This window comes from Equus caballus, chromosome 10 (genome assembly GCF_041296265.1).
Source record: "Equus caballus isolate H_3958 breed thoroughbred chromosome 10, TB-T2T, whole genome shotgun sequence".
NCBI lineage: Eukaryota > Metazoa > Chordata > Mammalia > Perissodactyla > Equidae > Equus > Equus caballus.
In genome coordinates this window covers 355,105-368,604 of record NC_091693.1, presented here as the reverse complement: position 1 = coordinate 368,604, position 13,500 = coordinate 355,105, and the positions used below count along the sequence as shown (strand labels likewise).

General features: G+C 50.5%; 1 long non-coding RNA gene across 1 annotated transcript; it reads left to right on the top strand.

The window, feature by feature from the left end:
* Positions 1-3,854: 3,854 nt before the first annotated feature.
* LOC138915674 (uncharacterized) lies at positions 3,855-12,291 on the top strand. Its single transcript, XR_011421777.1, has 5 exons — positions 3,855-3,893; positions 4,574-6,175; positions 7,978-8,389; positions 8,569-8,927; positions 9,632-12,291. It is a non-coding gene; the product is annotated as an uncharacterized lncRNA (long non-coding RNA).
* Positions 12,292-13,500: the final 1,209 nt, after the last annotated feature.

The following is a 13,500-nucleotide window of genomic DNA, read 5'->3' as shown; positions in this document are numbered from 1 at the left end:
CTGCCGAGCCACCGAGTGTATAACAGAAGCCTGCAGCCAGGTTCGAGGGACACGGGCTAACCAGAACCCTCTTGGATTACCTTCCTTGTTTGTCACTCTTACTTGAAAAATATAGAAGGTATAACGCCAGTGTTAAAGCAACCTCACACATATTTCCCTCCAGTGTCTTCATTTTGCCTGAGATTGAGGCTCACAGTGGCAGAATCACAAAGTCTGGGCATGTCTCAGGTGAGCTGAGGGCCCCAGCCTCGCAAGCCTGTGCATCACTATCACTCAGATTTATTAAAAGAAAGAAAGAAGCCACGCCGGCCATTAAATCAGAAGGAAACCAGCAGAGGGAACTGGCTAAGCAGGCACAGGAGGACTGAAAAAGGCCAGGGAACACAGGGGTCACCCCGAGGGAACAGCTGCGGGAAGCAGTCGCCAGGTCCCGGGCTGGTTGCGGAGGGAGGAGGCCGGCGGCCTGGAGCCTGTGCCTTCAGGAGGTGCTGTGCGCTGGTGCCAGCATCGGAGGAAATGTGATGAGGCTGGTTCTGGGACTGCAAATAACAGCTGGGAACTGTGACCAATGGCCACAGTGACCAACTCTGCCATTAGGTGCAGCAGCATTAGTGAGGTGTTGCAGGGAGAGACAGGAAGAAAAGAGAAAGCAGCAGCACTCTCTCTCGGGGCCAGGTCTCCAGGCTCCACCCAGGTCCTTGTCAGCAGATCTCAGAGGCGGAGGAAGGCTGTGGTTTGCAGCTTCCCAGCGCAGCATCACAAAGCAGAGCATGAAAGGGTGGTTTAAGGCTGAGTGACAATAGCTCAATAACCAGCACAGGATCAAAATGAAGCCAAATTGACATCAATGCCCAAATTTTGCAAACTCCTAGCACACACTGCCTGCCAAGAGTCAGGAAATAGGAGCTTTCAACCTTGGAAAGTCTTCAAAAGAAATTGGGATTTCTCTCCACCTTTGCATTAATTTCTCCATGTCACAGCTGAACCCATCTTGGGAGCTTTTTGATCCAGTCTGTCCTGAGGTCACATGGGAGGAGAGAAGATTTACCACTGTCCAGTGCCCTGTCTGTCTGTAGGTGGAAAATACTCAAGACTCAAGTCTAAGCATGTTCTTAAGTCAGCCTCCCCAGCAGTAAAGGTGACATCTTGAGTTCCCACTCCTATATATATCTCAGAATTTTTTCACAACATGGGAAGGAAAGACGTAGAAATCTCTCTCCCAAATTCCTCACACCAGCTTCCAGAAAAGTGGTTTGTCTGCATCTCCATCACTCCTCCTCGACCTTTCCTTCTGCAGATCTGCCATTGTGTCTGGGGGGTCTGGGATCCCCCACGTCCTCCCTTCAGTCTCCTGGCTGAATGCTCTCTCGTAGGAGCCACCCGAGGAGCTCACCTCAGCCTTCACGAGCACATGCTTTCCTGCCCGGGGAGCTGCTTCTCAATGCTCCAGAACAATTTCTGGACTGCGTTCACTTCTCCCGTACCAGAGCGACGTCATGTTCCAGGCAAACACGAGCTACAGCCGTCTCTCCATCTGTACAGACCTGTCATCAGAGTGTGAACTGTACAGCCTGAGGCCCAGATCTCACGAGGCCCAGCTGAGTCCTTGCCTCAGCATTGCTTGGGAAACAGAATAGGCTTCAAGCTATTTTTACCACCAAAGAACACAGAACAGCACGTTTCTGACCACTGGAGGATGGACCGGAACATCCCTCTTGTGGGTCCCTTTCCCTCCATGTCTACCAACTCGAGCCAATTGGCGCCTGGGGAAAGGACGACGTTAGCAACCCCTCAGCTTCATAGATATGATGAAGCTTTGAATCCAAGTTGGGGTCAGCAGCTTCAGGCTTAAATTTCTACCAGCTAAGCAACTCTGCTGGGAAAGAACTGCACTAACAAAATCTCCGACAAAAGCGCCAGAACTGAGTATGACTGGGCCAATCTGAGCCACATGGACATCCCCACATCAACAGCCACCGTGCCCAGACCAGCCCTGGATCATGCCCCCGGCCCCAAGAGTCAGGGACAGGATCAGCCACTGAACTCCAGAGCAAAGCACGGGCCAGGGACAGGTTCCGCCAAGGAAAATGGACGGCCTGTGCCTGTGGAAGGGGCAGTCAGGCAAGGCCAGCAAAACAACAGCTGTCGCCTCAAACCAGTAAGATTTATGCTTTTTACTTCTTTTTTATTTCATTATGATTTATATTTATATTATACTTACTTCTTATATATTCCCTTATGACATGTAAACTTCTTTGCATCCCCCAAACTACTTGACCCAAACCCGGCATATAGTAGAGACTGAATAAATGCCAGGTGACTGTATGGTCCGATTGCTTTGGCACCTCTCTCCCTATAAGAAATCCAACCTCTTTTGTAATTACAAAAATACACTGGGGAATGGACTCATCTCTGAATGGCGAATGTGACAGCTGACTACCTCAGCTCTGAGAAAGCCTGGATGCCAGGAGCTGTCTGAGTGTTCAGCCATGAGCAGTTTCACCGAAAGCAGAGCCCCAGCCAAGAACTTGCGAGTGGCGGACTATTGGGAAGGTGGTTTCAGGAAGAAGCAGAAGTGAGGGAGAAGGGAGGGGCGGGGAGGAGATCAAACCAATAAAGGGTACATTGTTGAGGTCACTCATGTGAGCAAAAGGGAACTTTGCTCGCATTCTGCCAGCACCTCCTGAGAAGCACACAGAAGGCCTCCCAAAATTGTCACCTCAGGCCAGGGATGAGGGTACTTCTCCTTGGTTCCCACCCCTCATTGTTGAGGGATGCTCCCCAAACTCCACTTTCAGGCTGTAGCATCACAGAAACCCTGGGTCAGAAGTGGGGAGGAACACAGGAGAAGCTAGAAGCTAGAGGCTATCAGCTTGATGAGAAGTGGAGCTTGAGTGGGCTTGTCTCCACAGCCTGGGCTCTAATTGGAAGTGGGCTGACGCCATGTCAGTTACACAGAATCTGTTACAAGTTGTCCCCGGGGGAGTCTTGCCAGATCATTTCCCAGCCTGAGGAAGGGATGGACACAGTTCAGATAGATGAAGGTAGCTGGATCAAGCCTCCGTTCTCAGTGAAATTGTTTGGTTGTCTTAAAAATCACCAAATCTCTGGTCTTGCTAGTACCATCTCCCTCCTACTCCCAAGACACATACTTTACAAAACATCTGGGGACAAAGAACCATTTCACACCAGCTCTCAGCATTCCATCCACAACCCCAGTGGATGCGCTGTAGGAGTGGAGTACCACAGGCCAGGCATGTTAAGACTCCATCACGGTACCCTTCCCCAGGGGACCTCAGCATTGCTACTTTCTAGTGAAGTTGTAAGACCGGTAAAAAAGTAAAATGATTTTCTCCAGGCTTGTCCATTCATCTTGAGGTGTGAGGCAATAACATGCCAGATTGAAGCAGAGCTGGTAGCTACAACCCCAGAAAATTGAGCTCAAACTGGAAAATACGTTTTCTCCAACCAAAGCCATAAGGTTCTCTTCTCAGATGACAACAGCTATGACAAGTCTGTTCCAGTTGTTTTCAAATGATTTCTTTGGGCTCTCTCAGATCCCTCACACAGCTTTCTATCAGCCTGTCTGTGGGGAACTGGCAGCTGCATTCAGTGGGAAAGGTGGGTTGGGCCAAATGGGATGGCTCTCCCCAGAATCACCAAAATCCTGTACCTGCTGGTGGAACACAGCCCTCCTACAGCAGATGCTGTCCTTTCTTGGGTGCCTGGCTGGATCACTGAAGATGTGGGACATGGGGCTTGGGCCAGGGGTTCCTGACTCCATTTGTGAAATGGTTACAAGGACAAAAATTGCTGGCCTGTATTAATGGTCAAAAAATTCATGTCTTCCCCAGGCCTGGCTGGTAATCCTCAGCACCACAATAGTGGATGAGGTGAGCCAACTTTCTTCATTCTAAGATTCTGTGATTCTGTTTTAAGAAACAAAACTTAGAGTTGTGAGGCAAGATCTTCAGTCTTTAGTTTTCTCCCTAACCCTGATATGTGACTGACACCAGACCTACCCAGGTGTTTTTCTCAGTAGATCATCCAATAAAAAGCAGTTTCTTCCACACTTCCTCCTCACTCAGAGAGGTCTTTACCCTGAGCAGGACTTTGCATAAGTCCTTGCCTTTGGCATTGATAAGAGTTTCTAGAGATAAGGTCATCCCCCCTTCTTCCTGGTACAGAGAGGGAGCCACATTTACAGATGGAGAGTTCATTTACAATGTAAATGTCTCCTAACAAAGGGCAAGCAAATTCCACCCCTCAGAGTTGCCTTCCTGTCTGCAGTTTATTAAAAGTAACCAGCCCCAAACAATCCTCATGCCAGAGAGACATATCTTGGGCTGGCCAGTTCCAGGCCCCCACACCAGCATGTTGTTGAGACAGGCTCTTGAGTACTTCCCACCAGGGGTGCAGCCAACACAGGTGTAGGAAGTCCAAGGGAAGGATGTTTTGGGGCAAAGGGGAAAATGTTCCTATCTGGGTGGATGCTGGGGTGGGAACACAGAAAAAGTGCCATTCTTTGCCCAATTTTCCTCTGTTATCTCGGTCTTTTACTTTCATACTATAGGTGAGGAAGACAGTTCCTCTACGCACTCTGGGTCCTTCTGGCTGGACAATGAATTAAATTCACATGAGACAGAATAACAGGAAAAACTTAAGCAAAGCTTTATAACATGTCTGCATGGGAGAAACTCAGGCAAACTGAGCAACTTGCCAAAATGGTGGAAGCCACCACCTTAAATACCATCCTTAGCTAAAGACAAAGGAGGCTGCTGGGGGTGGGGGCAGCCAGTTATGGGAGATTACCATAAAAGTACAGTAAACAAGAGTAAGGTTATTATGCAGATTTAAGTCCTTGCCTTCTGCATTGATAAGAATTTCTAGAGATAAGGTCATCACCCCTTCTTCCTGGTACAGTGAGGGAGACACCTTTACAGATGGAAATTTCCTTTACAGATGGTAATTTCCTTTACAAATGTAAATGTCTCTTAACAAAGGGTAAGCAAATTCTACTTTTCAGAGTTTCTCTCCTGTCTGCAGTTTTTAAAAGTAACTAGCACAAAACAATCCCATGCCAAAGAAACACATCCTCGTGTGGCCAATTCCAGTCCCCCACAACGCCAGTTCTCAAATACCCTTTCATCACAGTTCTAAAAATGACTTTCAACATGGATCGGTTAATAATGCCATTTTTGGAGAATGTTCTTCATCCCTTCACCTACCTTCACATTCCAGTGAGCTAAGCTTCTGCCCCCACCCATACCCACACATCAATGTCTCTGTGTTGTCTTAGTCTGGATTCCCTTGGAAACAGATCCTGAGATAAGTGTTTGAGTGGAAGTGGGAGACAGCCCCAGGAAGCATTCACAGGTGAGCGTGGAAGTGGGGCAGGACAAGAAGGCAGCCAACGCAAGGTGCATTCATGAGCAGGTACTGCTGCACGCTGATTGGGCGTGGTCCTTCCAGGGAACTTTGGGAGATGGTATGAAACCGGCTTCCAGGCTGCCCCACCTGGGAAAGCTGGGGTGTTTATCCACAAGCTCCTCCTCACTATTGCTGAGGATGTTCCGGGGTGCCGGTGTCCTGGAACTCCCAGCTTGCCCCGTGTGTGAGCCAGGAGGGAGCCTCCAGGCCTTGGAGAGTCACACGTGACTGCAAGAGGATACACGCTAGAACAGGAACCACCGAGGGCATGTGGCAGGGCACCCACAGCATCTGCCGTGGTGTGAGCCCTTCAAGGCTTCCAGCCGCCTGGTTCTGCTGGGCCATGGCTTTGGCTCCCATGAGCCTCCACACACTCACCAGGTCAGGAACCGCCTCCCTGTGTCTCTCTTTGCTCTGCCCCTCAGAAGATCCAGTTCAAGCAGATGCTCAGCAAACGCAGTAGCAGGAGGTAACTACTGACCAAGAGAAATCAGAAAAGATTTCCCTGAGTGAGAAAGCAGAGCAGGACACCCACCAATTACAGTGGAGGCAAAGAAGGTTAGAGAGGGCTCTCCAGGACAGAGCATGCCACCTGCTCTGGTGGGAAAGTCAGCTGTCCTGGCCGTCCTGTCCACCTCGGGAACCTGGCAGTGTCAGAAGGCAGACCGCCGGGGCAAAGACACTTCCGCTGGAGAGACTGCAAGGACCCCCCTCATCCCCAAAGAGAGGAGAACACGCACTACTGGTATGTTTTTGTGTTTTCATTTGAGTCTTCTCAGCCATCAAAGAGAGAAGAGGTTTTCTGTAGCTCAAATTCTGGGCTATGGCGGCACTTCCTGAGTAGGCCTCAGGGACTACAACGATAGAAGAGGGGCTGGTACAGTGGGATAACATAGGTGGAGGCTGTGCCAGCAAGAAGGTGGGGTCTGGGCCAGTGGGCTGTCAGGAGGGTGTGACAAGGAGCCCTGTGGGGCAGGGTCCTCATCTGAGCGGGCACGTCACCCCACCTGCCCCTAGGACTGCCCAGTGGGAGTGGTGCCACCATCTGGCTACCATGTAAGGAAACTCCCAGGAGTCCCTGTCCCCTCCCCCAGGACAACTCTGGGATTAAAGGACATCTGGCAAGGGTGGGAGACGAGGAGCCCACACGCCTGGCTGGGGTAAGAAGAGGAATGGAGTTTGTGCTGAAGAAGTCACCTGGGGCTCTGGTTAAGATGCAGATTCTATTCGGCTGGTCTGGGTGGTCTGTGTAGCTGCCCTGCCACAAGCCCCAGGGGATGCTCTTGCTGCTGGCGTGCGGATCACTAAAGTAGCCGAGCTGGGGCAGTGTTCAGGGGACACACCTGTGGCGGTTCAAAGCGTGCAAGGCGCACGTCTTATTTTGGTTCCCATCTGCCTTTGTTATTCTGTCAGTCAAGGTCCCTACAGGGAAGGGATGGTCCACCCAAACTGGACAATTTGAGGAGAGTTTAATGAAGATGTTATTTGTAAAGGTGTGTGCAGGGCATAGGAAACCCACAGAGGACTGAGCAGGACCCCAAAGCTAGTTCCACAGTTGAGAGAGAAAGAGAGACATGAAGAGAGGGCACTCGGCAGGAGCCCACGTACCCTGCAGGGAGAACCCCAGCTCCCCTCCCTTCCTCTCATCTCTTCCGCTCTTTCCTTGGTCAAACCTGCCTGAATCGAGGAAGCCCCGCACAGGTCAGCCTCCTGGGGCCCAGAGCAGAGTGGGGAAGTGTGGAGTGGAGGGAGATGTGGAAGGGCACAATTAAATGGCCACGTTTTATAAGTCCTTGTTCACCTGCTTAAGTTTTTTCAGAACAAGTTAAGAAATAGATAAACCAGGAGTAGGCCATTTTGTCTGCAAAGAACCAGATAGTAAATACTTTAGTCTTTGCAGGAAATAACGTACGACTACTCGGTCTACCTTTGTAGTGAGAAAGCAGCTACAGACAATGTGTATAGGAACGGGTGTGGCAGTGTTCCAATTTACTGTTTACTTACGAAAACAAGCCAAGAGGCCGAATGCAGTTTGTGGACCCTAGATATGGATAGAAACACACAGGAGCACACACTCTCTCTCTGCTCCCTCCTCCTCCCTTCCCTCTCTCTCACCCTCTCACTCTCCTCCTGACTCCTCCAGCCTGTGCTTCAGCAGGAGGAGGGGAAAATGGAGCTGAGTGTGGAAGGACAAGGAAGATACTCATAGGTGAATGGTGGGGAGAGAGAGAACATTCCAGAGGAAATTTGTGAGCAGGAGTAGGAATCATCTTTGTGTAAGAAGGGAATAAATAAGAAAAAAAAATGAGCTTAAGTTTGATGACTTTGGAAATCTGGAAAAAAAATATGGACCATCCTCAAGAGGCCATTAGGGAGCCACAGAAATGGGGGGCCCAGAAGGAGGGCAGCCCGCAGGGCAGAGTCGCCATGCAAGCCCTGGTGAGTGTCCGCAGAGAGCTGTTTGCTGTCACGGATCCCTGCAAAACTGTTTATTCAGAAGTCAGTTTAAATTTCTCTTTCTGTCAGCCAACTTGTATCCCCCTGCAGGCTAACTCCTCAGACGAAGTGTCTTGCAGAAGGCTCCTCGATGCAAAGCAGGAGCTGAAACCATGGAGCAGCACATTCAGTGAGGGACTCTGACAAACCTGCATAAAAACAAAGTACAGACATGGTCTGCCAGCCCGCAGGACTAGAGCTCGAACTGCAGACGTGGCAGCTCCCTCACCTGGAGTCTCTCTCAAGGCATGATCAGCTGTGCTCACGGGGCAAGAGGGTACCAGCCAGCAGGTGCCTGCCAAAGCTGTCCTTGCAGGCTGTGGTTGAGGAAGGAGTCCCTGGTGAGGGAGATGAGCAGAGTCAGCTCCTGCCAGGCCCTCCCCCTGCAGCTTGCAGCTCTCCACCGGGCCACTGGATGCCCAGGGATTCATGCCCCGCCGCCTAGCAGCCCTGCCCAGACAGAGTAAGTGGAAGTTAGAGGGTACATGGCTAGCCTTCTTGACCCTCAGATAGGACAACTTTTAGGTGTCTTCTGTATCACCTCCTAAAGGTTCCAGACTAGTTGACCCCAGCTGCCCTCAATGGTAGAGCCTTTGCTCGTGAATACACCCTGTGTTGTCTTCTCCCCTCTCACTTCCCCAGTCCCTACAGGTGCTTCTTCCAAGCAAGCCACTCTGCTCACACCCTTGTCTCAGGAGCTGCTTCATGGGGTCCAGCCTGAGATGCGGGGTCCTCTTCTCCTGGGAAGGAGGAGATTGAGTGCCATCCCTGCAGCAGCCCCTGCTTCCCAGCTCTGATCACGATGACCGTCAGAGGGAACCATGCAGACTCGTCCAGCCATGTGGCACTCCCTGACCTCTGTGTGTCCAATTCTTTGCTTGGTATCCGGGTACCCAGAGTGGAATAAAACTTGCTCCCTGCCACAGATCATCATATGTTAAGTTTGACTGAACACGAGTAATTGACGTGTGGCCGATATGAATCTCAGCCCGTAAACCAAGGTGTGCAAGAAATGTCTTATTTCTCTTTTGTTTTTAAGTTGCTATAATTTTGACTCTGAGTCCCCATCCTCCAGCTTCAGTCATTCTCAGAACTGTCCACTCCCTTTAAAGCACCCGCTAACCCCACTCAAGTGGCACAACATCCTGGTTAAGAAGGGGCTGTGGAGAAGGATGCCTGGGTTTCAGTACCAACTCTCTCGGCAGATTATTAGCTGGTCCCTTTGGGCAAGTTAGTTGACCTTTCTGAGCCTACGTGTCCCCATCTGTAGAATGGGAATAATAACCATACCTCCCTCCCAGGGATGCTGAGGATTAAATGAGATAATACGTGCAAAGCACTCAGCAGTTCCTAGACCTCGGAGGGCACTGTGGAAGTGTCGCTCGCAGGCACAGCTCCTCCAGCTGTGCCCACCCAGCACCCCAGCTCCTTCTCAGCCAGGCCTGCGGTGCACAAATCTCTGGGAACTTACACATCACAAAACACTGTTTCTGAAAGCCACTAGCCCTTCCTGACTCCCAGCACCAAGGAATCTCATTTGCATCTTGGAACATCCTTCCTGCTCTGTTGTCCTCAGTGGCACCCCCTCCCAGTCTCCTCCCAGGACACCTCGCTCACCGCCCTGAGGGACTTGGCAGAAATAGAAGCCAGGACAGGCAGGGCCCCTCTGACTGTGTTTTGTGCTACTCTTCCATTCTTCTTCAAGGCAAAAAGGAACGAACCTGATGCTTCCTTGAATGGGGACGGCAAATGGGAGAATGCGGAGAGAAAAGCTTAGGTGAACACCTCTCGGGACTGGCGCCACACATTTGTCATTCATCAAACATTTATTAACGACTTAGTATGCAGCAGGCACTGTGCCCGTCACTGGAAAACGATCCTCAAGAGGACAGTGCCAGTGTCAGTTCCCTCCAGAGCCTCTTCTCAGGGGGCAGTGGTGTCTGAACATGAATATGCACACGGATCAGCCCCAGGAATCCTGGGCCCCATTTCACAGAAAGTTCCAGTCAGGAGACTTTGGAAGTTGCCTAGAAGTCAAACATCCCAGCTGACTCAGACACGGGCGGTTCTCAGGCCCCACCTTTAGGGAAAGCCTAGGCCTAAAATGCTAAATACCAGAGGAAAGAGAGCCGTAGTTAGCTAACAGGTTGGAGCAATTGTTTGCAGCTGAGAATGTTGTGACTTGACTTTGTATGTTCTCTTGGTTGATACAAGGAAGAGCTGCCTCATAGCGAGTCACATGCAAGCTGCGAGGTGCAGGGTCCTTCGTCTGATGAACCAGGGGGAAGACCCTGATGAGAACATAAGATACAGCCGACACCCCAGCTCCAGCTGAATTCCCCTCCATCTCTCCTCCTCACCTCTCTAAGGGAGCTGGCTAAACTGAAGAGAGTATATTCAGGCCCTGGCTGAAGCTCTCGTGGTGATCCAGCCCAAGCTGGGTCACTGCCCAGACTCTCTGCCTCCTGGAAGACAGCCTGCCGGGCTCAGGAGTCTGGTCTGCCTGTCCCCAGGGAGGACCCCAGCACAAGTCTGAGCCATAAGCCTGGGTTGGACTCTCAGATTCAGAATTCTTTCTCTGGTAAAAATATGTATGCCTTACTCAAGAAGACATTCTGAAGATAGGAAATATTGTCAGGAAAAATTAGGGTAAATGTGTGAATTGTCTAAAAAATCATGTGTTTGGCTCACTTTTCTGTATTATTCCTTTAAGTGATTTTAAATAAGAAAGAAGAAGGAGTGATGGAGGGAAAGAAGAGGGAAAGGGAGAGATGAAAGGCAAGCAGAGAGGGAAGGGAGAGGAGGGAAGGAGTACAAGGATGCAGTCATCAGTCAGCTGGTGTGCCCGCAAGGCACCGCAGCTGCCTTCCAGCGCGGAATCTGCGTCTTCTGTGGTTCTAAGATCTTGCACAGGGAATCACGAGACTGCAGGCTTTTGTCTCCAGTCAGAATCCAGAGGAAAATATACTGCTGTGATAGTTCCAAATGACTACAAAATTTGGGCACAGGGGGCCTGGAAGCAGAGGAAAAAGAGAGCAAATGTGGGCAGTCCTCGTATGCAGTGGCTGCCCTCTCCTCCTGAAGCCCCCAGGAGCAGCTCGCACCCACCTGCAGGTGCAGACGAGGGCGCTGAGGAATGTTGGCCTTCCTCCGGACAGTAACTGCCTCTGCGGTGCTCTGATGGTTTACGGTCTCCCCTCGAGCAAAATGCCCGGGCTCATCCTCGCACACGGCAGACCATGACTGTCTACAAGGCATGGGCTCACCACGCATTTTCACTGATTTCAAAACAAGGCAAAGCAAACACGCCCTCACATGAAAAGTAAATAAGTAAATAGGACCGGCTTCCCTCCTCTGTGCTGAGCATCAAGCTGCGCTTTGCTTGAGCTCCGTCAGAGCGTGGAGCAGCTCAAGCACAAAGCCAGGATCCACAGAATCAAAGGAGGACATGAAAACACTCCTCTCAAAAGGATGTAGGTCACTCTGAGGACCTTTTCTCCCTTAAGAATACCGGTCCTGACTTGCTCAGCATCTGTGCCAGGATTGAGGGGCCAGGGAAAAGGTGGGGGGCTACAAATATTATTCAAGATGCTCAAAGATGGATGGCTTCCCACTGGCAGTATTGGGATTTGGGGCTCACCAGACAGCACCTTGGTTCTGAAACATTTATCTCATCCATCCATCCATCTTTCTCACTCTGAGAACACAGCACACACCAAATTCATATTGGTCCTCTGAAAACACCCTCCCTATGCATCCCTTCCTTGCTCACATCCTCATCTGAGCTCTCACTCCAAAGTGCAGCCTTCCAGGCCCCCAGCTCGACTTCCCTCGAGCTTCTCCTGTGCCGGTCAGGCCAGGGCCTCCCCAGACACCAAAATGACAGCGCTCATTCATACCTCCAAACTTTCGCTTGTATTGTCCTTTCAATTTGCTCCCCCCCAATCCCATCCCAATTTCACCTGCCCCTCCAGTCCATTCACTGAGGAAGCCCTTTGCCCCTCTGGTCGTTAAGTCCTGGCTCTCAGCCACCATTCTAAGTACTAGAGACTATTGGTGCCTCCTTTTCCCAAACTCTCAAATCACCATTCTCGTCCCTTGTTGAATATTGTCCCAGAGCTTTCCCTTGTTAATCATAGGGGACCATTTCATGAGGCTGCGTCCCCACTCCTACCCAGGTCACCAGCTACCCATCAGGGTGTAGTTATTCTTACCCTGAAACCCCAGGGGGCTTACCAGGACTCTGGTGGACAGCGGGTTCTCAGTGATGGAAGATGTCCCCAGAATACATGCCGATGAGCTGTGGGCTCAATCCTCGATGCCCAGGTGCGCTCCAGAACAACAGAATAAAAATCTTGGCTGGAACTCCAGAATCTGTTTTATTTTAACTCCTCCAGGATGCACTGCAAAAGATAAAAATTAAAGAGCCTTCTGGTGAATAATTTGATGTGAGAAGGGAAGAAACTACTTGAAAGAAACAAGAAAGGGGAATAATATTCTTCCCCGAGGAACCCTCTTAGGGAGGGGATGGAGGATGACATTGGTTGGACGTCTTGATAAGCGTGCTCAGAGCAGAGGGTGGCCAGCTCTCGGGCTGTGAGTTTGGAACAGTGGGAAATGGCTCTGAGACAGGAGAGGAATATGTTTGCTCTGAAAAGGGGCAGGAGGAAGAGGGTTGAGAGAGAGAAGAGGAGATAAATGGTAACAGCTGTGTAGTGTGCAAAGTTAACACCTCCCCATAGCCCCAAATATTTAGAAAATTATGCAAACACTCATGAAATGCTTGCTGTGAGTGGATCTTTAGTAAAATCCAGGGAAGAACCTGAGTTGAGTGCAAAGGGATACCTGGGACAGAACAGAGAAAGACAGTAGAAGTGGGGAATCAGTGCGAATCTGCTGAGACTTTGGGGAAACTTGGAGCTTCCCCAAGTTAGGAATTAAATGTACTTTGGAAAGCCTCATAAGGATAAAGGAAATAAATGCAAAATTCACAAAATATCATGCAGCTGAAGCTCTTCTAACGCCAGTGTCAGAGTTCTGGGCTCTTGAGAGTGTGGATGGTGACTGTGCCATGGAAGGAGCTCGGTTACTCAGTGTCAAATGTTGAAGAGGTGATACTTTGGCAGTATCACCTGCCAAAGGGGAAAGCTGAGCCCTAGGAGCTTAGAGACCCCAATTCCCCAATGCACCTAGTCATTCTCACCTCTTCTGTAGATTATGGCTCTTAGTCCATGTCATCAGAACCATGAATAACCTGAGGCCAGCAGGCCTCCTTGTCTTTGGGTACCAGTGAAGTGGTCATTGGCCGTTGCCTGCCTTTTTCCAGCTCGATTGACACTCCTGTGGACATATGGGCACTTCACCTCCTCTTTTCAAATCTCCTCCAGTGTCTCAATCAGAAATATGCGTCAGAATCACTTGGGGAGATTTCCTGGATCTCCACGCACTCCCAGATCAGCCTCTTCCACTTCTAAATGGGCTGCTGCTGTCTTGCTCTAACTCACCTTCAAGCCACTGCCCCTGCCACTCATCCCAGGGAGGCTTGGGCCACCACCCAAACCACTGATACCCTGC